This window comes from Chiloscyllium punctatum, chromosome 2, assembly GCF_047496795.1.
Source record: "Chiloscyllium punctatum isolate Juve2018m chromosome 2, sChiPun1.3, whole genome shotgun sequence".
NCBI lineage: Eukaryota > Metazoa > Chordata > Chondrichthyes > Orectolobiformes > Hemiscylliidae > Chiloscyllium > Chiloscyllium punctatum.
The window spans coordinates 68,687,832-68,711,833 of NC_092740.1; the positions used below are offsets into that span (position 1 = coordinate 68,687,832).

Genomic DNA, 24,002 nt, shown 5'->3' on the forward strand with positions numbered 1-24,002 from the left:
ATGCCAACGCTAATTTAATTAATAATGAATTCTTTTGATGATTTTTTATGGTTCTGATCAATCCACTTTTCTTCTACTATGGCACTCTTGCCTAGAGGCAAGTGATAATCAATGGAGTCATACAAGTGGTTTTGCTAGCCTTGAAAATGCTCTGATCTTTTACAGACAGGACAGTTAACAACGCAGCTATTCTGATTTTTGCATATTGCATAACTCAAGCTGAGCAGAGGCTCTGACACAAACAATGGAAATAATCAAGAAACTGAAACAGTCCCAATAAAAAAAAAGGCGAAATCTAAAGTCAAAAGCTTTAACATAAAATTTTCAGCATTAATCCTGGACCAAGAAACTAGAAAAGATCAGCTTGTCGCAATTAAACAAAAACCATTGTTTGTTCTATGTACAGTCATAGAGATGTACAGCAGGGAAACAGACCCTTCGGTCCAACTCATCTATGCCAACCAGATATCCTAACCCAATCTAGTCCCATTTGCAGCACTTGGCCCATATCCCTCCAAACGCTTCCTATTCATATACCCATCCAGATGCCTTTTAAAAGTTATAATCGTCCAGCCTCCACCATTCCCTCTGGCAGCTCATTCCATACACGCATCACCCTTTGTGTGAGAAGTTGCCCCTCAGGTGCCTTTTAAATTTTCCCCTCTCACCGTAAACCTATGCCCTCTAGTTCTGGATTCCCCCAATCCAGGAAAAAGACCTTGTCCACTTCCCCTATCCATGACACTTATGATTTTATAAACCTCTGCAAGGTCACCCCTCAACCTCTGATACTTCAGGAAAAAAAAAGTCCCAGCCTATTCTCCCTATAGCTCAAGCCCTCCAACCCTGGTAACATCTTTGTAAGTCTTTTCTGAACCCTTTCAAGTTTCACAATGTCCTTCCAACAGGAGGGAGACCAGAATTGTACACATTGCTCAAATCTTTGATTGACATTTGCTTCATTTATTCCTTCTCTGATTAGCTTTACTAGGAAAGATATAGCACTTGATTTGGCATTACCTTTCAAAGTCAAAGTCAATTAATCCACTGCGGTTACTCAGTCATGTAAAAATATTGCTGCAAAATGACACATTTTGTCAAAGCTTTATGTTTTGCACTCATCATCATGAGTGTGCGGTGAACTTTTAGGATTATCAATCGGGTTTATATTGAGACCAGTTGCATGCACTGGAAACTATACTCTTTTTAAACAGGGTCCTATTTGTTGCAGATAGAAAAATACATGAACACAGACTGTGAATACTTCCAAATTCAACAACTTAGGTGACAGCCTCTGATTCACTTCACAGGACAATCAAGAGTCAACCTGTCTGGTTTAAAATTTAGACAAATCTTGGTAGTTAACTGTCTTTATCATTTACTGGTGTATTCTCCATGGCAACACCTATATCAATCACAGTCGGCTTTCCAACCAATCAGCACTCTCCTCTCATAGTACACGTTATTTTCTCTTTTCTTTGGCATTATTTGCAAATTTTTCTAATGAAAGCAAGATGAAAAGCTTTGACAAAGAATCTGTCTTTTTTTCGCAATACTCAAATTCGGCACGACTGACAATTATTTCCAAAGATACAGTCCACATTAATGACATGCATTTCGTAATCCCAATTGGGACCAAATAAAGATGGAACTGGAGAAAACGGTGGTAATTGAATGGGACAGCAGGAATTCACATCTCCTTTTCTGCTAAACGCCACATAGGCAGCATGGGGAAAGGAGTGGATGGAAACTCAATTTATTGTTATGAGGTTAAGTGCCCCTCCACCCCCAAGTAAGTTTTGTAATTTTTAGTAATGCAGTAATTGTTAGACTTCCCATCAACTGAATTGAAAGGGAAAGAATTTAAAAAGTAAATAAAATATTTTGTCTCCTCATCATGAAAGCTGTGGTATGAGTTATATCTGTGTCATTAAACGGATCCATGGCAGTAATGCAAGACTTAACGAGCCATATGTTTTTTGAGATTGTGATTTCTACCAAATTAGACCATTTGACAATTTTTTAAATGTAAAAATTTTTAGGTGAGCGAAATAAAAGCTAATCTAATGAATAAAAAAGGTATAGCACGTTTTACAGTACTGAAAAATGTAATCTAGAACAATAGAAATGTCAACTAATTTAAGGTATTCACATTGCTTTTGTGGATTCAGACGAGACATCTGTCAAGATAGCAGTTCTGAAGTCAGTCTGTTTGTTTATTGGGGAATGTTACACACACTTACCTGCAATGGAACGGAATAATCATCATTTTAGAAATGCTTGACTCTGCTTACACAGCTGGTGCCATGACTTCAATGGCTCCCCATTATTATAATAATGCTTGTGAATTCTAATCATAAAGAAAATAACGGATGAGAGGGTGAGGTTAACCCTGGTACTACAGATTGGATTGCAACAGGAGATTAACTCAATGCCTAATTTCAACCCAAAGGTGAAATCCAGCACAAGCACATATAAACACTCTTCTCCATTCTACATGATTTTTGTTCCAAATCTCAATTCACACTGATTCTGCTGAATGTTCAAAATAGATATTTCCATTTTCACAAGCTGTCAACTACTAAATTACTTCATTTATTTATTAACCACTTCTTTCATACTGTAATTTCTGGCCAGTTTACTGAGCCAATTTGAAGTTCTACTCAGCAATATCAAATGAGAAAATGCCACTTGGGCGAAGATACATATATAATTCACTCTGCATAGCCCACTTCATGATGGTCTCTATCCCCTTATACATTTAGGCTAGGGAAAATTCTATAGACCTTCAAAGATAGTCAAACAAAATTGCAGGCCAACTGACTCTCTGCACAGTTCCATATTGAAGTCTACCCAGTCGCTTTCCACAAAATATTTCCTTGGCTCCAACACAGGACAATTGTGTCTATAAGTATTTCATTATTTCTTCTGCCTATAATCTTCTATTAAGGTTTCAACTAATAAAGTGCCTAACAACTTCTGTTATTCGGGTTAATGTAATCTATTCAAGAACATGACCCAAGCAAACAGGCCGAATTTGCATTCAATGGATAAGCCAATGGTCAGGATTAAAAATCATCTGTCAGATTGATCATTTTGGATATATCTGGAGAAACTAATAAATTACCATAACGTTTTGAAAAATTTAATAGAGAATATTTTTCATAGGCTTTGAGCCCCCTTCTACGTGCATGTTTTGCATAAGATAATAAATAGAAAATCCTTATTCATTGTTGGTGCACCAGGTTTTACAATCCCACAAATTAATGTCTGTTCAGCAAGACATTACTCATAACTCAAGCATGCAAAACATTTATACAGTAATTATATGGGCAAGAAATACTGGGCCAAAATAATGTGGCTTCGTCATTTTACTTTATTTACATTATGATCAAAAGGATAAACAAGCTGTTAGTCCTGTGAGGAAATGATGGAAGAGATTCTTTCTAAAGAAAAGCTAAGGCTGCAAATTTTGGCTCCTTTGCACCTAGATATTTGGTGTGATGAGTGCTGTTTTGGCTGAAAATGGCTTTCACAAAATGTTTTGGTAAAGGTTTAAAGGCGTATGAAGAAAACATTCACCATAAAACAGAATAGCAAGCATACTGTGATTTGACTCCAGCACTGCCATTTTGGAAATCTAATACCATCTCTTAAACATACACAGCTGAACAAAAATTCAGCAGTAGGAAAGATTTCAGTCCTCCAAATCACTAGGAGCTTAATTACATCAAAATAATCTGGGTTCTATCTCCACTCATGAACTTGAGCAAAAAATCAAAACTGACACCAATACTATATTGAGAGAGGCTTCATGCACTATTAGATATGCTGGTATTTGAGTAAGATTATTAACAGAGGTGGTATCTCCATATTAAGATGAATTTAAAAGCTATAATGGCACTATGCTAAGCCACAGCATAGGAGTTATTCCTACTATCCTGGCCAATATTTATCCTTCAATTAATGTCGCAAAGCATATTAAAAACCAAAAGAACTACTTATGTTGTAAATCCGAAACAAAATCAGAAATTGCTGGAAAAGCTCAGCAGGTGTGAGGAAGGATTTTTTCCACAGATGCTGTCACATCTGCTAAGCTTTTCCAGCAATTTCTGTTTTTGTTTCATAAAAAACTTTCTTGGGTTATCATCACATTCCTGTTGTGAGAGCTTGCTGCATGCAAATTGGTTGATGAATTGACTACACATTGGAATGACCACAGAATAGAAGTCATTCTTTGGCTGCAAAGAATTTTCAAATAACCATTGGTGTAAAGAAACAAAATAAATTGAAACTGTTCCCTTTTCTTTATTTCACTAGTTAAAAGGATTAGCAACTACGTACAGTTTCCTTGCTGATTGATTTCTGCAGAAGGTGGTTTTGTTGACAGGAGTGTTTGATGGTTTCTAGACTTCTTAATGTTACTAAAATCTACATGGAGTGGTATGATACAGATTAAAGAATTTTGTCCTGACTTTAAGAATTCTGCACAATCCACTTTTGTCCAAATATGGGTGCAGCAGTATGCATTCCCTTTAGTCTACAGCATAATAGGGAGGTTGAATGAATAGTTGCACAGAGCAGGGTGAACTGCCAGAAAAAAAGAGAGGTGGTGGTGATAAACAGCTCTCATTTGCTGGGCTTTCCTCCCCAGGCTGTTCAGAAAGCAATTCTCCAACCTAAACTTCAGTGTGTGAGATTTCACCACTGAAATCTTTGACCCACTGCTCCAACAAATGCAACTTTGGAGCTGGGTGAGGGAAGCATTACCAATGACTGCAAGGTGATTATGGCCAGGAACTTTTATGAGTTGGGCTCCTTCCAGGCTACAGTTTCAAGCATGGCACTTACTTTCTTTTTAACCCATTCATGGGACCTGGGTATTGCTGGCTGACCAGCCTTTATTGCCCATCCTTAGTTGCCCTTAAGTGTGGTGAGCTGCCTTCATCAACCATTACAGTCAATGTGGCATAGGGAGATCAACAAAACACTTAGGGAGGGAATTCCAGGATTTTGGTGCAGTGACTATGAAGGAATGACAATACATTCCCAAGTTAGGATGTTAATTGGCTTGATGGGGAACTTGTAGGTGGTGGTGTCCCCACATTTCTGCTGCCTATGTCATAACAGATGAAAGGGTCTATGGGGCTTGGAAGGTGCTGTCTAAGGATCTTTGGTAAATTTCTGCAGTGCATTTTGTAGTAAGTACACAGCTGCTACTACTGAGTGTTGGTGGTGGAAGGAGTGGATGTTTGTGGATGTAATGCCAATCAAATGGGCTGCTTTGTCCTAGATGGTATCAAGCTTCTTGAGTTTTGCTGGAGCTGCATCCATCCAGGGAAGTGGGAAGTCATGAGGTGAGTTACTCAGTACAGTATTCCTAGCATCTGACCTGCTCTTGTAGCCACTGTGTTTATGTGGCAGGTCCAGTTGAATTTATGGTCAATGGTAACCACAAGGGTATCGATAGTGGGGGATTCAGTGATGGTTACACCATTGAATATCAAGGACTGGTGGTTAGATAGTTTCTTAACAGTGATGGCCATGGTCTGGCATTTGTGTGGCACAAATGTTACTTGCCACTTATTAGCCCAAGTTGGGATATTGTCAGATCTTGTTGCAATTTAACGTGAATGACTTCTGTATCTGAGAAGTTGTGAATATGCAATCATCAACGAACATCCCACTTCTGACCTTATGACGGAGGATTGGTCATTGATGATGCAGCTGAAGATGGGCTGGGCCTAAGTCATGAGCCTGAGGAACTCCTGAGACATGTTCTGAAGCTGAGATGACTGACCTCCAACAACCACAACCATCTTCCTATTTGCCAGGTATGACTCTAACCAGCAGATAGTTTGCCCCCAAATACTTATTAACTCCAGTTTTGTCCGGGCTCCTTGATGTCACCTCAGTTGAATGCAGCCTTGATGTCAAGGGCTGTCACTTTCACCTCACCCCTGGAATTCAACTCTTTTGTCCATGTTTGAACCAAGGCTGTAATGAGGTCAGGAGCTGAATGGCCCTGGCTGAACCTAAACTGGATATCACTCAGCAGGTTATTCTGAACAGGTGCTGCTTGATAACACTGTTGATGACACCTTCCATCACTTTACTGTTGCAATAGGGAGGTCATTGGAATTCTTCATTCATTGTACACGTACTGCAGCTGAAAGTGATTTTGCACTTGATGTCAAACATGTGATTGTATGCAATTTAACATGTAAGCCAATGCCAGGTATTCTGGCATGAATCATGATTCCTTTATTCAAATTAGTCACAGAGTGACTGCAACCCATGAAGACATAGTTAGTATGCATACAAAAAAGTTATATTGTTACAAGAAAATGTGCAAGAGTGCCTAAAGTTTACTTTCACTGCCAGGACCATTCTGAAGGAGTCAAACAGTATTCAACAGAGCTCTTTGGGTGAAGTGCTGCATGTTGCACTAACTTGCCAGTACAACAGCCCAGCTCTTACTTCTGATAATCACTTATGGGGTAGCAGCATGAGCAAAGGGCTGAACTGAAAATGAATGATTTGTCTGATTGCAACAACAGTAAATACAACTCCAATTCCCCACTTACTAACAATGCCACAGTTTACCTTTGCTCTGTTTCTAACCATTACAACATCTGCTTTGCCACAATGCAAAAACAACTCCAACATAAAATAAATATTCCAAGCCACTCTTATACATCAAACCATGCATATTACATACAACATCAACTAGCACCATTGTTCATTCCCTTGGTTCCTGTCTTGTCTGCACCTTGTTTCTCCCCGAAGCAGTGATATCCCAAAGGCAGTTGTATTGTTGATGAAAGGCTGCTGACTTTCAGTATGGACACTGCAGTTGATCTGGGAGGACAACTCAAACAACCTTGGTCCAGAAGGCCTGGTTATTATGCCCACCTCAGGGGTTTGGGATTTCAACCTAGTCATGCTATTATATCTTTAGCCTTTTAAACCTCACCCCATTTACCTCTTCAATCCCATTCCTCACTTTTCATGCCCCATCTAAGGCCACTGATCCATCCATGAAAGCCACCCACACAATCTCCTAAAATGTAAAGTTGAAGTTGAATCTCCACAAAGCGAACACTCCTAGAAGACTAAGTGCGAGTCTGGGACACTTCAACACCATAATTCCAACCAAACCCATCTCCAAACTCAGAGACCTAGGAGTCTGCTCCCCTCTCTGCATCTGTGTCCTCAACTTTCTGACCAGCAAACTGCAGTAAGGACAGGTGACACCTCCTCCACAATCACGCTCAACACCAGTACCCCGCATGGCTGCATACTTAGCTTCTTACTAAACTCCTTATACACTCACACGGCTATGTGGTCAAATTAAGCTCTAACACCATTTACAAATGTGCTGATGACACTATCATAGTAAGTCAGATCTCAAACAATGAGACAGAGCACAAGAAAGAGACAGATGGCTTTGTGGCAGGGTGTAAAGATAACAATCTCTCCCACAATCTCAACAAAACTTCAGGAAGTGGAATGGAGAACAGGGTCCTGACATATCATGGTCCTGAGGTGGAGGTGGTTGAGAGCTTCAAGTTCCTAGCAGTAAATATCAGCAACAATCTATCCTGGTCGACAGAGTAGGGTAAACACATCAACACTCTACCTTCTCAGAAGGCTAAGGAAATTCAGCATGTCCACAATGACTCTTACCTATAGATGGCATCATAGAAAGCATCCTATCTGGACACCTTGGTATGGCAAATGCTCTGCCCAAGACTGCAAGAAATTACATAGAATTGTGAACACAGCCCAGTCTATCATGAAAACTAGCCTCCCATTCAATGACTCAGTCTATACTTCCCACTGCCTTGGAAAACCTGTCAAAATAATCAAGGATCGTCCCACCTTGGTGACATTCTCTTCCATCAGGCAGAAGATATAAACATTTGAAAACACATCAGCAGACTTAAGAACAGCTTCTTCCCCACATATATTACAGGGATCTTTCTTCGCACCTTCTCTGTAGTTGTAACACTATATTCGACATTCTATTCTATTACTCTGATCTCATGTAAGATATGATTTGTCTGGTTAGCATGCAAACCAATACCTTGCACTATATCTCAGTACATGTTACAATAATAAATAAAATAAAATCAAAAATCAAATGAAGAGAGTCAAAGTGAAATCCTGAGACCTTGGTGAAGGAACCCTCAAGTTCCATTGAATATATTCAAGAAAAGGGTAGATAAATTTCTAGATTTTCAAGATATCAAGATTGATGGGGACAAAGTGGAAATATGGCATTGAGATAGAGGATCAGCTATGATCCACTTAACAGCAATGCCAACTTAAAAGGTATGAATGGCTTTCTCTTGCTTCTAGCTTCTTTGTTTCTTCAAAGTATGGAGAAACTTTGGAATTAAAGGCAGAATAGGAGGCGGTCTCCTGAGATTTTTGGTTTATAATCTAAGGGTTTGCAAATACATACATAATGTTAAGTGAGTTGCACTTGGCCTAAGCAGAATCTAAATACTTTAGCACCATAAAAGCTTTGATTAGATTCCCTACTGTATGGAAACAGGCCCTTCGGCCCAATAAGTCCACACTGACCCTCCAAAGAGTAACCCACCCAGACCCATTCCCCTACATTTACCTCTGATTAATGCACCTAACACTATGGGCAATTTAGCATGGCCAATTCACCTGACCTGCACATCTTTGGATTGAGAGAGAAAACCAGAGAACCCGAAGGAAACCCACACAGACATGGGTAGAATGTGCAAACTCCACACAGCCAGTCACCCGAGGCGGGAATCGAACCTGGGTCCCCAACACTGTGAGGCAGCAGTGCTAACCACTAAGCCACTCTTTGGTTTAAAATGCGAAACAATGAGGCCTAATCCTTTCATCTAATAACTGTAGTTTGAATTTTTTTTTCTAAAAGTTCATGTTCTCCCTTGAGATTTAAATAACATTCATTTGTTTTGATATCCATTTCTCATGGTGATCAGATGTTTAATCGAATTCTGGTCTCCTTCCTCTGGGAAGGATGTTGTGAAACTTGAAAGGGATCAGAAAAGATTTACAAGGATGATGCCAGGGTTGAATAGGCTAGGGCTGTTTTCCCTGGAGCATTGGAGGCTGAGGGGTGATATTATAGAGGTTTATAAAATTATGAGAGACAGAGGTAGAATAAATAGACATGATCTTTTCCCTGGAGTAGGAGTATTCAGAACTACAGGGCATAGGTTTAGGGTGAGAGGGGAAAGATATAAAAGAGACCTAAGGGGCAAGTTTTTCACTCAGAGGGTGGTATGTGTATGGAATGAGCTGCCAGAGGAAGTGGTGATGGCTGGTACAATTGCAACATTTAAAAGGCATCTGGATGAGTATATGAATAGGAAGGATTTGGAGGAATATGGGCCGGGTGTTGGCAGGTGGGACTAGATTGGGTTAGGATATCTGATCGGCATGGACGAGTTGGACCAAGGGTCTGTTTCCGTGCTGTACATATCTATGACTGTATGACTGGATAGCAGTACTAAGAATTGATATGTTCTTGGATACAGAAGTCACAATTTTTAAATTTGTGGATGACACAGTGACTTAAGTAGTAAACAAGAAGAAAATAGTCAGAAGTCACACGACACTAGGTTATAGTCCAACAGGTTTATTGAAATCATAAACGTTTGGAGCATAGCTCCTCCTTCAGGCACTTCACCTGACGAAAGGGCTACTCTCTGAAAGCTTGTCATTTCAAATAATCTGTTGGACTATAATCTGGTGTCATGTGACTTCTGACTTTGTCCTCCCCAGTTCAACATGGGCACCTCTACATCATGAAGAAAATAGATTGGTGAAACAGGCAGACCGATGCCAGATGCAATTTAATACAAATTTGTGTGACGGGATGCACTTTGGAAGAAACAAAAGCAGGGATAGTCTATAAGGTAGCTGAGGGCAGCAGGATACTTGGCTTTATAAATAACAGCACTGAAAGCAAAAACAAGTCATGTTAAATCTTTACAATGCTTTTGCTTGAGTACTGTGCACATTTTCAGGCAGCACAGTTTAGGAAGGATGGTGTCAAAGCTTTGGGGAGGGTACCAAGGAGGTTTATAAGTATGATACCAAGATGATGAAATTCTTAGTGATGCAGAGAGATTAGAGTGGCCAAGATTCTTTCCTTCAGAGCACAGACATTTAAGGGAAGACATAATTGAGATGTCCGAAATTTTGAGGAATTTCGTGTCAGCCAAAAGGGAGAAACTTTCTTTTGGCCAGTCACTAACCAAACCTCAGGAAGTTTAAAGTGGGAAAAAAATTGAGAGAAAATGAAGATAATTTATTTCAAACAAGAGTTCATCAGATCCGGAACATACTCCTCATAAGGATAATGGAATCAGTTTCCATTGAAACTTTCAGAAGGCAATTAGATACATATGTTAATTTAACTAATCATTTGTAAAGTTAGAGGAAGAAAGCTAGATTGCCGGACAGGCAATTGCATAGATGCTTTAGAGAGCTTGTACATTCAAAATGGATTCAATCGCTTGCTTTTATCAAAGTAGGGTTTGGTGATATGAATTTCAATCTCAGAGATTGAGCTCAAAATCTATGTTGCTCCTCCTGTACAGCTGCATATTGAGGTAAGATTCTAGTAAGATGTTAAACAAAGGCTCTGTGTACCTTGTTGACAGTCTGGCTCATTTTTTCAAGTAACATAAAAATAGATGTCTGTTAAATCATTGCTGCTTATGGGAGCTTGCTGTCCACATCTTGATGCTTGTGTTTCCCACATTACAACTACGGTGACATTTCAAGAGTATGTCATTAGCTGTGAAGCACCTATGTGTAAAGAACAACATAAATACAGGTTTTCTTTCAAAATGTAGAGCCATTAGGAGAACATGTGAGGAGCAATCCTATAGACTGACCTGCAGCTGATGTGATATGAGCATTCTAAATATAACAATGGTCTTAAAGAATGACATGAAGGTCAACTATGTAAATCCTTAAAAAGAGAAATCTCTTGCCATGTTGAAACATCAGTAGTGATTGAGATGGTGAGACATGATAACGTTGAGTAATCAGTAAAGCTTCACTTCTTTCACTTGCTGCACACACCACACTGGACATTGCACCCAGAGGGTAATAGATCAGATGTCAAATATCTACTGGTGTATAAGAGACAGAACACTCTCTGGGGCTATTTCTGCATGTTGAATTAGGAAATCTTCAGCCTCCTACACACACACAACTATGTCAAACAGAAACAATACTGAAGGATATTTCAGGCTCAAATGTAGCTCATTCAGGAGAACATTTATTTTTCTGCTCCGAGTGTTTATTGCTGCATAATGGAAAATATTCTGCCAGTTCCAAAGATGGGGGATTATCAAGGATGTGAATGAACAAAGTAATTCTCTATTCATAAGCAGATTTCACACATGGATTTGGCTAAATATGAATAACATTCTGTTCATGTTTCAGTTTCCAAACAGACCAGTGAACTGTTGGGTTTTAAACTTTAAAACAATCACCAATGTAGAGTGAGTGGGGGGGGGGGGGGGGGGTAGAAAAACAAAGCAAAATTAGCACCATGTCATTTACTTCTTAAAAAAACAAATCTAATTTAGAAGCAATTGTTAAAAACAAATTTGCAATGCAATGGAAACAAGTTACAAAAAAATTGGATGATAACTGTAGTAGCTATGGCATATATCCATAATGTAAGTACGTTAATATTTAAGGGACGATGTCAGGATGATGTCGTGCATGAAAACAGAAAGAACTGCGGATGCTGTAAATCAGAAACAAAAACAGAAGTTGCTGGAAAAGCTCAGCAGGTCTGGCAGCATCTGTGAAGTGAATTCAGAGTTAACGTTTCGAGTCCAGTGACTCTTTCTTTGAACTGTTCTGAGGAAGGGTCACTGGACCTGAAACATGAACTTTGATTTCTCTTCACTGATGCTGCCAGACTTTTGAGCTTTTCCAGCAACTTCTGTTTTTTTGTAGTGCATGAATAGATTGTTCCCAAGTCTTTCACTTCTCAACAAAGTTAAATTCAGCCCAGATGATGGGCTCCTTAGAAGAGTAACAAGAGGAATAGGTTCTGCAGACACGTTGAAATTGTCAGTGAACACAAGTGCACAGTATAATATTGCCTGTAATCCGACATAAACTGACACTAATTTGACAGTTTTCTCTCTATGCAATCAATAGTTAAAAGATGCAGGGAATATGTACAACAGGTGGTGTTATTACAAGGTGATGTTGAGGAATTATTATTACGAAAATGTTATTGGAGAGTTCAAACAGATCACTTACATGCAACTAAATTCACAGTGTCATGTCTTGGAAGCCTGAACTACAGTATATAAGGCTGGGAAATGACAGTAAAAGGATGTAATTTAAACATTTGTGTTCCATTAAATTCCATTATAAAATGGAATTTTCCCCGTGCCTGTGTGGGTTTCCTCCGGGTACTCCGGTTTCCTCCCACAGTCCAAAAAAAATGTGCAGGTTAGGTGAATTGGCCATGCTAACTTGCCTGTAGTGTTAGGTGAAGAGGTAAATGTAGGGGAATGGGTCTGGGCGTGTTGCTCTTCAGAGGGTCAGTGTGGACTTGTTGGGCTGAAGGGCCTGTTTCCACACTGTAAGTAATCTAATCCTAAAATAAAGCAATCCTGCTTAACATGAGACTTTTTTCCCAATTTATTCATTTCATTGAAATAATTTAATATCCCATATTTAAGTTGCTTTAATTTTAATCCATCTTATGCCTGAGCGTAAACACTACTATACTTAAAAAAGGGAAAGTTGATAAGCTTTATTCGCTTTTTACCTCCCTACCTATTAGTTTGCATTTACCAGTTCCTTACCACTATATAAAGGGATACAATGAAATAATTAACTTTTCTTTACTTCCTACATAAACATTGCTGTAATACACTAATTGGGAGTCAGCCAAATAATGTGTCATGATGAAGAATATAATGAGCCTTACTGAATCCTTCTTAAATGCAGTGTAGACAGCACAAATACAGAGAGTCAAAGACAATTCTTTGGCACATTCACTGTTTTATCTTACATTATGCTTAGTAATTTAAATAATACAAATTTGCACTTTTCACTGGAGAAAGGTAAACCTTGCTAAGCTGAACATTGTTCTTCCTTCCCTCATCTAAATCTGTTGTACCACAATGTTGCAAAATGTTTACAGTTTATTTTATATGGTGTGACAATAGCCTATCATTGCTTCTTGTTGCTAATTAATATTTAACCTCATTACATTCTTATTTTTAAAGATATTTGATTGCAAAAGATCCTGTGGCATAAAGACCTATTTAAAGATAGTGAGGAAAATCTTCCATTGCTGTATACCAGTAGTTGGGTTATAATGTCTACACTGTATACAGATGTGTGAGAGGAGATCAGCAATTTCGCAGTGGTTATGGTTAGAATTGGTAAGATGCTTAGTTAAGACAAACAGCACAGGGATCAACTAACAGCAGCACCTACACAGTTTGTGGTTGTGGGGTGGTGGAGATAAGTGTGTGGGGTGGTTTGGGAAGAATTGGGGAAAGTGATTGGCAGCAGAAAGAGTCTGCAACAAACAGAAAAAAACCCCACTAAAGCTCAGAAAGACTGGTATGGAAGAAATTCCACAACTTTCACCAGTCTTTGAGGAGGCTCCGCTATCTCAACTTCAACTAAATATTCAATGGCTCTCAATACCTTGTCATCTGCCCAATGCAATCCATACTGTTCAGAATCCATTGTTGCATAATGTCCTAGCTTCCAACTTCCTTTCCTCCGATGGACCAATATCTAAGGGTATAGACATCTGAATACGAAGTTGCAAAAGTGCTACAAAATAATTTTTCCTTTCAAGTGTTCCCCCTTTTACAGTTTCCTTTCCTTGAATCTGTGTGATTTGCATGCAACTTAATCTGCACCAATGTGTTCCCTTGGTAATTAGTCAGTGAGATGGTTACATTCTGAGTGGCTGCATCAGCTTCTTTGGATTGAAATGATTCTCCACATTGTCCTGGATTTTCCAATGGCCAGATGGTTGCTATTTTAGAAAGTGAGTGGGGACCTTGTTGATCTCCCAGTATAATGGACTCCCACTATAAAGGTTGCGCCTGGGAATTTAAGACTCTTTTGCATTTGAAACCCTCCAAGAGTGTCCAATTAAATTGGAGGGTTCCAATGTAATTAAGTAAATAGTTACTTAGGAAACATTGGGCAATTAAAAAGCATAGTTCAATTAACTATGAAACAGACTTCCTTCTTCCTCCCAAATTCCCTACTGCACCTATTCCAGACCATTAGACATTCCAGACCCTGACTTGATATTCCCAGGACCTGACATGCTCTTCCAGTTTAGGATCAGATACCCACACTGCAGACAGAAAGACCATGTACACACACTGCTCCTCTTTCAACTCAACTAAATAGATGGCAGTCATTGGTTGATACACTTCTCAGTGCAAAGTCCTGATCAGTCAGAGTAAACCTGCCTGCTTTAAAATGTAAACTCCGCTCATCAGCAATCAGTCAATCATAATAATGAACGTATTCTCCATGAATGGTAGAGCAAACCTGAAGGGCTGAGTGGGTTACTCCTGCTCCTAGAAGTCCAAAACCTTGTATTAATGGGACCTTGCTCTGCGTAAATCAGCTTACAGGCTCACATGAAAATGATGGTTGTATTTTAAAAGCATTTCATTAGCTACAAAACTCTTTCAAATGGCCAAAGGTCATGAGTCTGGGAAGAGTATCTATGCAGTCAATGTCATAGTAAAGCAGTCTGGGAAGGGTGTCTTGCTTGTTGGGAAGAAGCAAAGACTGACAGGAAAACTGAACAAAATAAGAGTCCATGGTGTTGGGGCAAGATACTGGTCTGGCTGACTGGCAGAAGACAGGGTATAGGGATAAGAGTCTTTAGCATTAGGCAGCTGAGGGCAGTGTTAGGACCACTACTATTCACATTATACATTAATGATTTGGATGAGGTAAATGAGGACATCTTTGCTAATTTTTAAAAATTCATTTCTGGAATTTATTGCCTGCCCTTAATTTCTCAAAGGGCAGTTATGAGTCAACTACATTGCTGTTGGTCTGGAGTCACATTCAAGCCAGACCAAATAAGGATGGCAGTTTCATTCCCTAAAGGATATTAGTGAGCCAGATGGGTTTCTCCTGACAATTGGCAATGCTCTCATAGTCATTAGGATTCTTAATTACAGATTTTTATGGAATTCAAATTTCACCATCTGCTGTGATGGGATTTAAACCCAGACCCCCCGAACATTATCTGGATCTCTGGATTAACAGTCTAGCGATAACACTACGAGGCCATTGCCTCCCCCTAGATGACACAAAGACAGGTGGAGGGATAGGTAGTGTTGAGGAAGCGGGAAGGCTACAGAATGTCTTGGTAAAAACAATGACTGCAGATGCTGAAAACCAAATACTGGATTAGTGGTGCTGGAAGAGCACAGCAGTTCAGGCAGCATCCAACGAGCAGCGAAATGAAGGGCTGATGAAGGGCTTTTGCCCGAAACGTCGATTTCGCTGCTTGTTGGATGCTGTCTGAACTGCTGTGCTCTTCCAGCACCACTAATCCAGTATACAGAATGTCTTGGACAGACGAGAAACGGCAAAGAAGTGTCAGATGGAATACAATATGGGAAAGTGAGAGATTATGCACTTGAGTAGGAAGAGTAGAATAGTCTATTTTCTAAATGGGGAAAGGCTTCATAAATCTGGCGTGCAAATGGACTTAGGAGTCTTAGTTCAGAATTCTCTTACAGTTATCATGCAGGTTCAGTTGGCAGTTATGAAGGAAAATGTAATATCAGCATCCATTTCAAGACAGCTAGAACACAAGAGCAGAGATGTACTGTTAAAGTTGTATAAGGCTCTGGTCAGACCACATTTGGATTATTGAAAGTGGTTTTTGGCCTTTTATCCAATGAAGAATGTGCTGGCATTGGACAGGGTCTAAAGAAGGTTTATAAGTATGATCGCATGGATGAAGGACACATCATATGAGGAGCTGTTGAGGACTCTGGATCTGTACGCGATGGAGTTGAGAAGGATGACGGGGGATTCTGACTGAAACTTGAATATTGAGACGCCTGAATAGGAATGGACATGAAGAAGATACTTCCACTAATGGGAGAGAATATGTCCCAAGGACACAGTTTCAGAGTGAAATGATAACCGTTTAGAACTGAAATAAGGGGAAATATCTTCAGCAAAAAGGTGGTTAATCTGTGAAACTCATTGCTGCAGAGTCCAAGTCATTGAGTGTATTTGAGACAGAGATAGATAGGTTCTTGGTTGGTAAAGTGATTAAAGGTGATGGAAAGAAGGCAAGAGAATGGGATTGAGAAACATACCAGCTATGATCGAATGCAGACCAAACTCAATGGACAAAATGGCCTAATTCTGATCTTATGGTTTTATGGGGTGGTCTTACGTGACTACAGGAGTAGAGGATCGAGAAGCTGATTAGTAAGAATTAGGTATGGTTCAGACAAATATTTTAATTTTTATCACTTACAGCTTGTAAGGTCTTCTTGTGGTTTATAGCTTCTAAGGACTGTATTCTGTAGTAACAAAGAACAGGAAAAAAGGGTCCTGGAGAAATTGATATTATTTGATATTGAGCATAGATTCAATTTAGAAGGGTACATCATGGCAGGAGAGCTCACAGCTGCCCTACGTGGGAAGCCAAACACATTTTACAGTGCCCGAGATCAGCATACATGCAGGAAATATCTCCCGCTGCAGCACATGGAAACCTGGGTCTCAGAGGAACAGTTGTGGCTGGCGACACCATGGAATATCAAAGCTGAGAGAATCATAGATGGCATGTACAGAGAGCTGGTCATGCTGCTGACTAAGACTCCACAGGCTGGAAGAGAATGGGTGACCACCAGCCAGAGTAGGACGATGAGGCAGGCAATGCAGGAATCCCCTGTGTACATTCCTCTGAAAAGCAGATATACTACTTCGGAAGCTGTTGAGAAGAATGACCAGGGGAAAACAATAACAGCCAAACGAATGGTTCTTCTGCAGAGTGGAGGAGCCCCAAGTGTGAAAATGTAATAATCATAAGTGATTCAATTGTAAGGAGAACTGATATGAATTTTTGAGACTGCAATATGGACTGTTGCCTTCCTGATGCCTCAAGGTGGTTTTTGGTTGACTACAGGACATCATGAAAGAGGAGGGTGAACAGCCAGTGGTTGGAGTACACACTGGTACCAACAATATGGATGAGGTCCTAAAAGCAAAATATAGGGAATTAGGAAGTAAGCTGAAAAGCAGAATCTCAAAGGTAATGATCTCAGCATTACTACCAGTGCCCCATGTTGTTCAGAATAGAAATAGCAGGACATATTGGTTGAAGAAGTGGCGAAAGACATGGTGTGATGGAGAGGCTTTTACACTCCTGGGCATTAGGATTGGTTCCAGGGGAGGTGGGCCCATTACAAATTGGATGGGTTACACCTGAGGTGGACCAGGACTGATGTCCTGGAGAGAATTCTTACTGGAGAGTTTTTCTTTTGGAATTGAGGATGGTTTATATTAAATTGGCAGAAGGGTGGGAATCTATGCAAGAAGTCAGAGGAAGGAGATTCAAAGACAAGAACAAAAGATGGCAAAGGGAATAACAAGAGGTGATGAGCAAAAGAATTAAAAGCCATGGGACAATATAGTGAGAATCAAAGAAGTAACATTAAGCAACTTATTTATAGAATTCCTACAGTGTGGAACCAAGGCATTTGGCCCATCGCATTCATACTGACTCTCCGAAAACTATCCCACCCAGACCCACCTCACTACCCTATCCCTGTAACCCTGCATTTTCTTTTGGAATTGAGGATGGTTTATATTAAATTGGCAGAAGGGTGGGAATCTATGCAAGAAGTCAGAGGAAGGGGATTCAAAGACAAGAATAACAGAGGTGATGAGCAAAAGAATTAAAAGCCATGGGACAATATAGCAAGAATCAAACAAGTAACATTAAGCAACTTATTTATAGAATTCCTACAGTGTGGAACCAGGCCATTTGGCCCATTGCGTTCGTACTGACTCTCTGAAAACTATCCCACCCAGACCCACCCCACTACCCTATCCCTGTAACCCTGCATTTTCCATAGCTAATCCAACTAGCCTGCACATTCCTGGACACTATAGAAAATTTAGCATGGCCAATCCACCTAACCTTTGGATTGTGGGAGGAAATCAGGGAACCCGGAGAAACCCCATGCAGACAAAGGAAGAATGTATAAACTCCACACAGACAGTCGCCCGAGGGTGGAATTGAACTGAGGTCCCCAGCACTGTGAGGCAGCAGTGCCAACCACTAAGCCACCGTGCCACCCAAAAGACAAGCCTTAAGGCTTTGTGCCTAAATACATGGAGCACTAGAAATAAAGTGGATGAATTAATCATGCAAATAGATATGAACAGGTGTGATATAGTTGGGATTAGAGACATGGCTGTAGGGTGACCAGGTATTCAATGTTTAGGAAGGACAGACAAAAAGGTAAAGGCAGTCGAGTTTCATTATTGGTTAAAGAGGGTATAAATACAATGGTGAAGAAAGATTTTTGGCTCAGACAATGTAGAATCTATATGGGTAGAATTGAGAAATTCCAAGGGGCAAAATCATTAGTGGAATGGTACATAATCTACAACACTGTTGGGGTGGTGTTGGGAATGGCATTAAATCAGAAATCAGAGATGCACATGATAAAGGAACATCTGTAATTATGGTTTACTTTAATCTGTATATAGACTGGGCGAATCAAATTAGTTACAAAACATAGAGGAGGATTTCCTAGAATATGGGATGGTTCACTAAGTTGAGGAACCAATTGGATAACAGGCCACGTTAGGTATTACACAATGAGAATGGAATAATTGGTAATGTAGTTATCAGAGATCCTTAGGGATGAGTGTTCATAAACTTATAGAATTCTTTATCAAGATGGAAAGTGAAGTAGTTGATTCTGAGACCAGAGTCCTGAATCTTAAGAAGGAAAACTACAATAGTATGAGGCATGAGTTGGCTATGATGGATTAGGAAATGTTACTGAAAGGAATGAGAGGGATAGGGAATGGCAAACATCAAAGAACAAATAGGTGAACTGTAAAAAATGTTTATTCCTATCTGGTACAAAAACGCAAAGATAACTGTGGCTAAACCATGGCTTACGAAGCAAGTTAGAGATAATCGTACATGCAAAATAAGAGGCATACAAATTGGCAGAAAATAATAATAGACCTGAGGACTGGGAAAACTTTAGAAATCAGCAAAAGATTTATTAAGAAGAGGAAAATAGAGTATGAGAGTAATCTTGCAGGAAACGTAAGAATTGACTGTCAATGTTTCTATAGGTATACAAAGATAAGTAAATTGGTGAAAATTAATGTAGGTCCCTTACAGTCAAAATGAGGGAATTTATAATGGGTAACAAAGAATTGGCTAATGAACTAACCATTCTGAAGAAAGGTGATTGAAGCCAAAACATTGACTCTGCTTTCTCTCCACAGATGCTGCCAGACCTGCTGAGTTTCTCCAGAAATTTCTGTTTTCATTTCTGATTTTCAGCGTCTGTAGTTTTTTAGTTTTTGAACCAAATCCATTCTTCGCTTTTGTCCTCACAATGAAAGACACTAATAATGTCCCAGAAATGAGGGGGGGACATGGGTTTCATGAGAGGGAGGAACCGAAGCAAATCTGTATGAGTAGAGAAATAGTGTTGGAGAAATTGATGGGATTGAAGCTTATAAATTCCCAGGGCCTGATAATCTACATCCTAGAGTATCTAAAAGAAAGTGGCCCTAGAAGTAATAGATATAGTGGTGGTCATCTTACAAGAGTCTTTATAGACTACGGAATAATTCCTACAGATTAACTAATGTAACTCTACTATTTAAAAACGGAGGCAGAGAGAAAACAGGAAATTACAAACCAGTAGTGGGTCATGAGGAAGATGCTAGAATCCATCATCAAGGATTTAATAGCAGAATACATAGAATCTGACATAGTCAGCATGGATTTACAAAAGGGAAATCATGCTTGATAAATCTGCCAGAATTCTTCAAAAATGTGTTTAGTAGAGTTTATCAAAGGAACCTGTGGATGCAGTTTAGTTGGACTTTCAGGATGCTTCTGACAAAGTCCCACATAAGAGATTATTATGTAAAATTAAACCGGGTGGGATTGGGAGTAGTGTACTGAGATGGATAGAAAATTAGCAGTTGGAAACAAAGAATAGAGAAATGGGTATTTTTCTGAATAGCTGGCAGTAAATTCTAGCTATGCACAATATATGTTAATAATTTAAATGATGGAACTAAATGTAATATCTCAAAATTTTCAGGAGAACCAAAGCTACTTGGAAGGGTAAGCTATTGCAGAGATATTGTGAGATTTGGTCAGGCTGATTGATTGGGGAAATGTATGGCAGATGCAGATTAATGGGGATGTGAGGTTGTCCACTTTGGTAGCAAAAATAGGAAGCCAGATTATTATCTGAATGGCTCTGAATGGCTGTAAATTGACAGAGGGGAATGTGCAACACAATCTGGATGTCCACATGGACAAATCACTGTGCAGGTGCAGCAAGCAGTAAAAAAGGTAAACTGTGTGTTAGCCTTCATTTTGAGAGAATTTGAGTAAAGCAACAAGGATGTCTTGTTGCAATTATACAGGACATTGGTGAGGCCACATCTGGAATATTGTGTGTAGGTTTGGACATCTTATCTGAGGAAGGATGTTCTTACTATAGGGGGAATGCAGTGCATGTTTCCTGGGATAGCAGGACTGAACCATGAGGAGACATCGAGTTGATTAGGATTGTATACACTGGACTTCAGAAAAAGGAGGGAGGATCTCACAGAAATATGCAAAATTCTTACAGTTTAGATGCAGAAGGATGTTCCCAGTGGTGGGGGAATCCTGAACCATTAGTCATAGCTTAAGGATAAACCATTTAGGACTGCGAAGAGGAGAAATTTCTTCACCCAGAGAATGGTGAGTAGAATTCATTACTGCAGAAAATGAATGAGGCCAAATCATTACGTATTTTCAAGAAACTGGTAGATATAGCTCTTGTGGCTAAAAGGATCAAAGGATAGAGGGAAAGGGTAGGATTAAGGTATTGAGCTTGATGATCAGCTTTGATCATACTAAATGACAGAGCAGGCTCAAGGGGTCACATGGCCTACTTCTGCTCTTATCTTCTATGATTCTATGAAATGTGTTGCCTCTTCAGTCTCTGCACAAGGCAGGTCCAATCCTTGATCTCCTCCCTGAGTATGGCAAGGCGCAAGATCCATTGTTGCCAGAACACGGATCAAACTTCATAGTATTGACGCCAATCTGACCCACAACGGCTGTCTGACCAATCAGTGCCCCAACAGGTCCAGGTTGTTTTGCCTTGACATGCAGGCTGTAGTCTGGATCTAAAAATAGTAAAGATCAATGCTCAATTTATTTCCATCACATTATTGATCAGGAATCTCTCCTGTGCTTAATGACGTACGTTTGAAATATTTGATATTTTATGAAGTCCTGGCGGGGAGGTGGGGGGGGGCACTGGGGAGAGATTTAAACCTGGAGCATCTGGCTCAGAGACAGAAAACCTCCTACGAATGGTATTTTGTGAATGACTTATGAAATAGAAAATAGCTTAGAGTCACAGAGTCATAGAGCTGTACAGCACGGAAACAGGCCCTTTGGTCCAACTCATCCATGCTGACCAGACATCCTAACCTAATATAGTCCCATTTTACAGCACTGGCCCATATCCCTCTAAACCCTTCCTATTCATATAACCATCCAGATGCCTTTAAAATGTCCCAGCCTCTGCCACTTCCTCTTGCAGCTCATTCCAAATACGCACCACCTTCTGTGTGAAAATGTTGCCCCTTAGGTCCCTTTTAAGTTTTTCCCTTCTCAGCCTCAACCTATGCCCTCTAGTTCTGGAGTCCCCCACCCCAGGGAAAAGACCTTGCCTACTTACCCTAACCATGCCCCTCATGATTTAAACCTCTATAAGGTTGGCCATAAAAAGTCTGTGTATTAGATTTATCTTATGTGTCAGAAAAAAGTTAAATAACTAATGTAATTTAAGTACAAAATTGTCTTTGTTTTTATATGGCAAACCTCTACTAAAGTTGTCTAGTTCATCAAATTTCCTGCAATGAAGTCAACACAAGTTAATTGCATCAAAAGTTCCCTCATATCTTTGAAATACTAAAATTATGCAAAACTTGTTCCTGAAGATAAGTCATTTGATCTGCAAGGTAAGTGTCAAAAGCAATCAACTTGATATGAGGACCAGAAGTCTGAGATTTACCTGAATGCTAAAATTGATTAATAACATGGCTGCCTGTCTAGTGGGAAAGCAATACTTGCGTGTGAGATATCACAGTCTGTTTGAAATAAATGCTTTTGATTTTCCCCTTTCACCAGTTCCCAGTTTGTCTGTTTTTATCTATGTTGAAGCAGTGTGAGGGAGCTTTGTAGTGCAGAAGCACTCACATTACATTTGTCAAAAACTCAGTTAAAAGAATCTGGAAAAGGTCATTGAAGGGCAGAAATTACAAGACTTAGCTACTAAAGTCAAGAATATAAGAAATAAGAGAAGTATGCCATATGACCACTTGAACCTTTTGTTCCATTCAGTAAGAGCACAATTGATCTTCAAGGCATCTCTTATTTTACTGCCCAATCCTCAAATCTTTGATTTCCTTAGAATCCAAAATTCCATTAATTTCAGCCAAGAATAACTTCAACAACTGAACGTCCATAGCCTCAGAAGCAGAAAAGTCCAAGGATTCACAACCTTATTTATCAGTTAAAAAACTTGTCAACCCAGTCCTAATTGACTCCTTATCCTGAGGTGCTGCTACCTAATTCTACACTGTCTACCCAGGGAGAACAATAGTTTAGCATATACCCTTTCAAGTACTCAAGAGTTTTATATGTTTCAAAGAGATGAAACTTAAACTTCAATATTTTACAGCTATTCTACTCGACTTCTTCTCAAAGGGTAATTCCCTTCATTCCAAAAATCAAACCAGTGAATCTTCATTACACTCCTCCTGAGGCAAGTATACTTTTCCTGGGGTACAGAGGCCAGACTGTGTTTTAAACTGTGCTACAAGACCATTGCCTCAATCCTATATATTTTGCTAGTAGCTAGTGAAGTTCTATGCTGATAGTGCGCTGAGTCTCATGCATATTTAATGCTTAGGAGATTGGACTGAACTGTAATTGTTGGAGGCAATTTCAAGTATTGTGTAATACATGATGCCATGTTGTTAATTATTTGCTTTTTTGCTTAGTGCAATGTTTATTCTTACCAGCTTTTTTGAATATTCAGGACTCTCTTAGCAGCCTACTTAATCTTGATTAAAATATTGTGGTGAAAGGAGGAAATTGTGGTTCTGTTGCATGTTAGCCTCATTCACATAATGCAAAAAAAAAGGCCAATTTCATATCACAGGAAATGGCAATCACCTTTAAGAAATAGGTCATTGGTTGTGGGATATGATTCATGTTTTGGGGCTCGTGTAATGCAGACATGAGAGAAGTCTCAGTTTTAAATCCCAGGCGGGTCCCAATTGCTTGCCTAATTTTTTTTTATTTTTGGACAACATGGTGGCTCAGTGGATAGCACTGTTGCCTCATAGCGTCAGGGACCCAGTTTCAATTCCAGACTTGGGTTCAGTTTGCTCATTCTCCCCATATCTGGGCTAGTTTCCATTGGGTTGTCCAGTTTCTTCCCCCAGCCCAAAGATGTGTAAGTTAGGTAAAATGGCCATGCTAAATTGCCCCGCAGCGTGCAGGCTAGGTGGATTAGCTATAGTAAATGTGGGGTCAAGAGGATAGGATGATGGGCTGTGTTAGGGTGGGATGTTCTTTGGAGGATCGGTGCAGATTTGATGGGCTGAATGGCCTCTTTCTGCAGTGTAGC

At 39.7% G+C, this 24,002-nt stretch overlaps 1 protein-coding gene across 5 annotated transcripts in view; it reads right to left on the minus strand.

Moving 5' to 3' along the window:
• Positions 1-24,002, minus strand: part of fbxl17 (F-box and leucine-rich repeat protein 17) — a 782,194-nt gene that overhangs the window by 23,908 nt on the left and 734,284 nt on the right. The window lies entirely within an intron of this gene.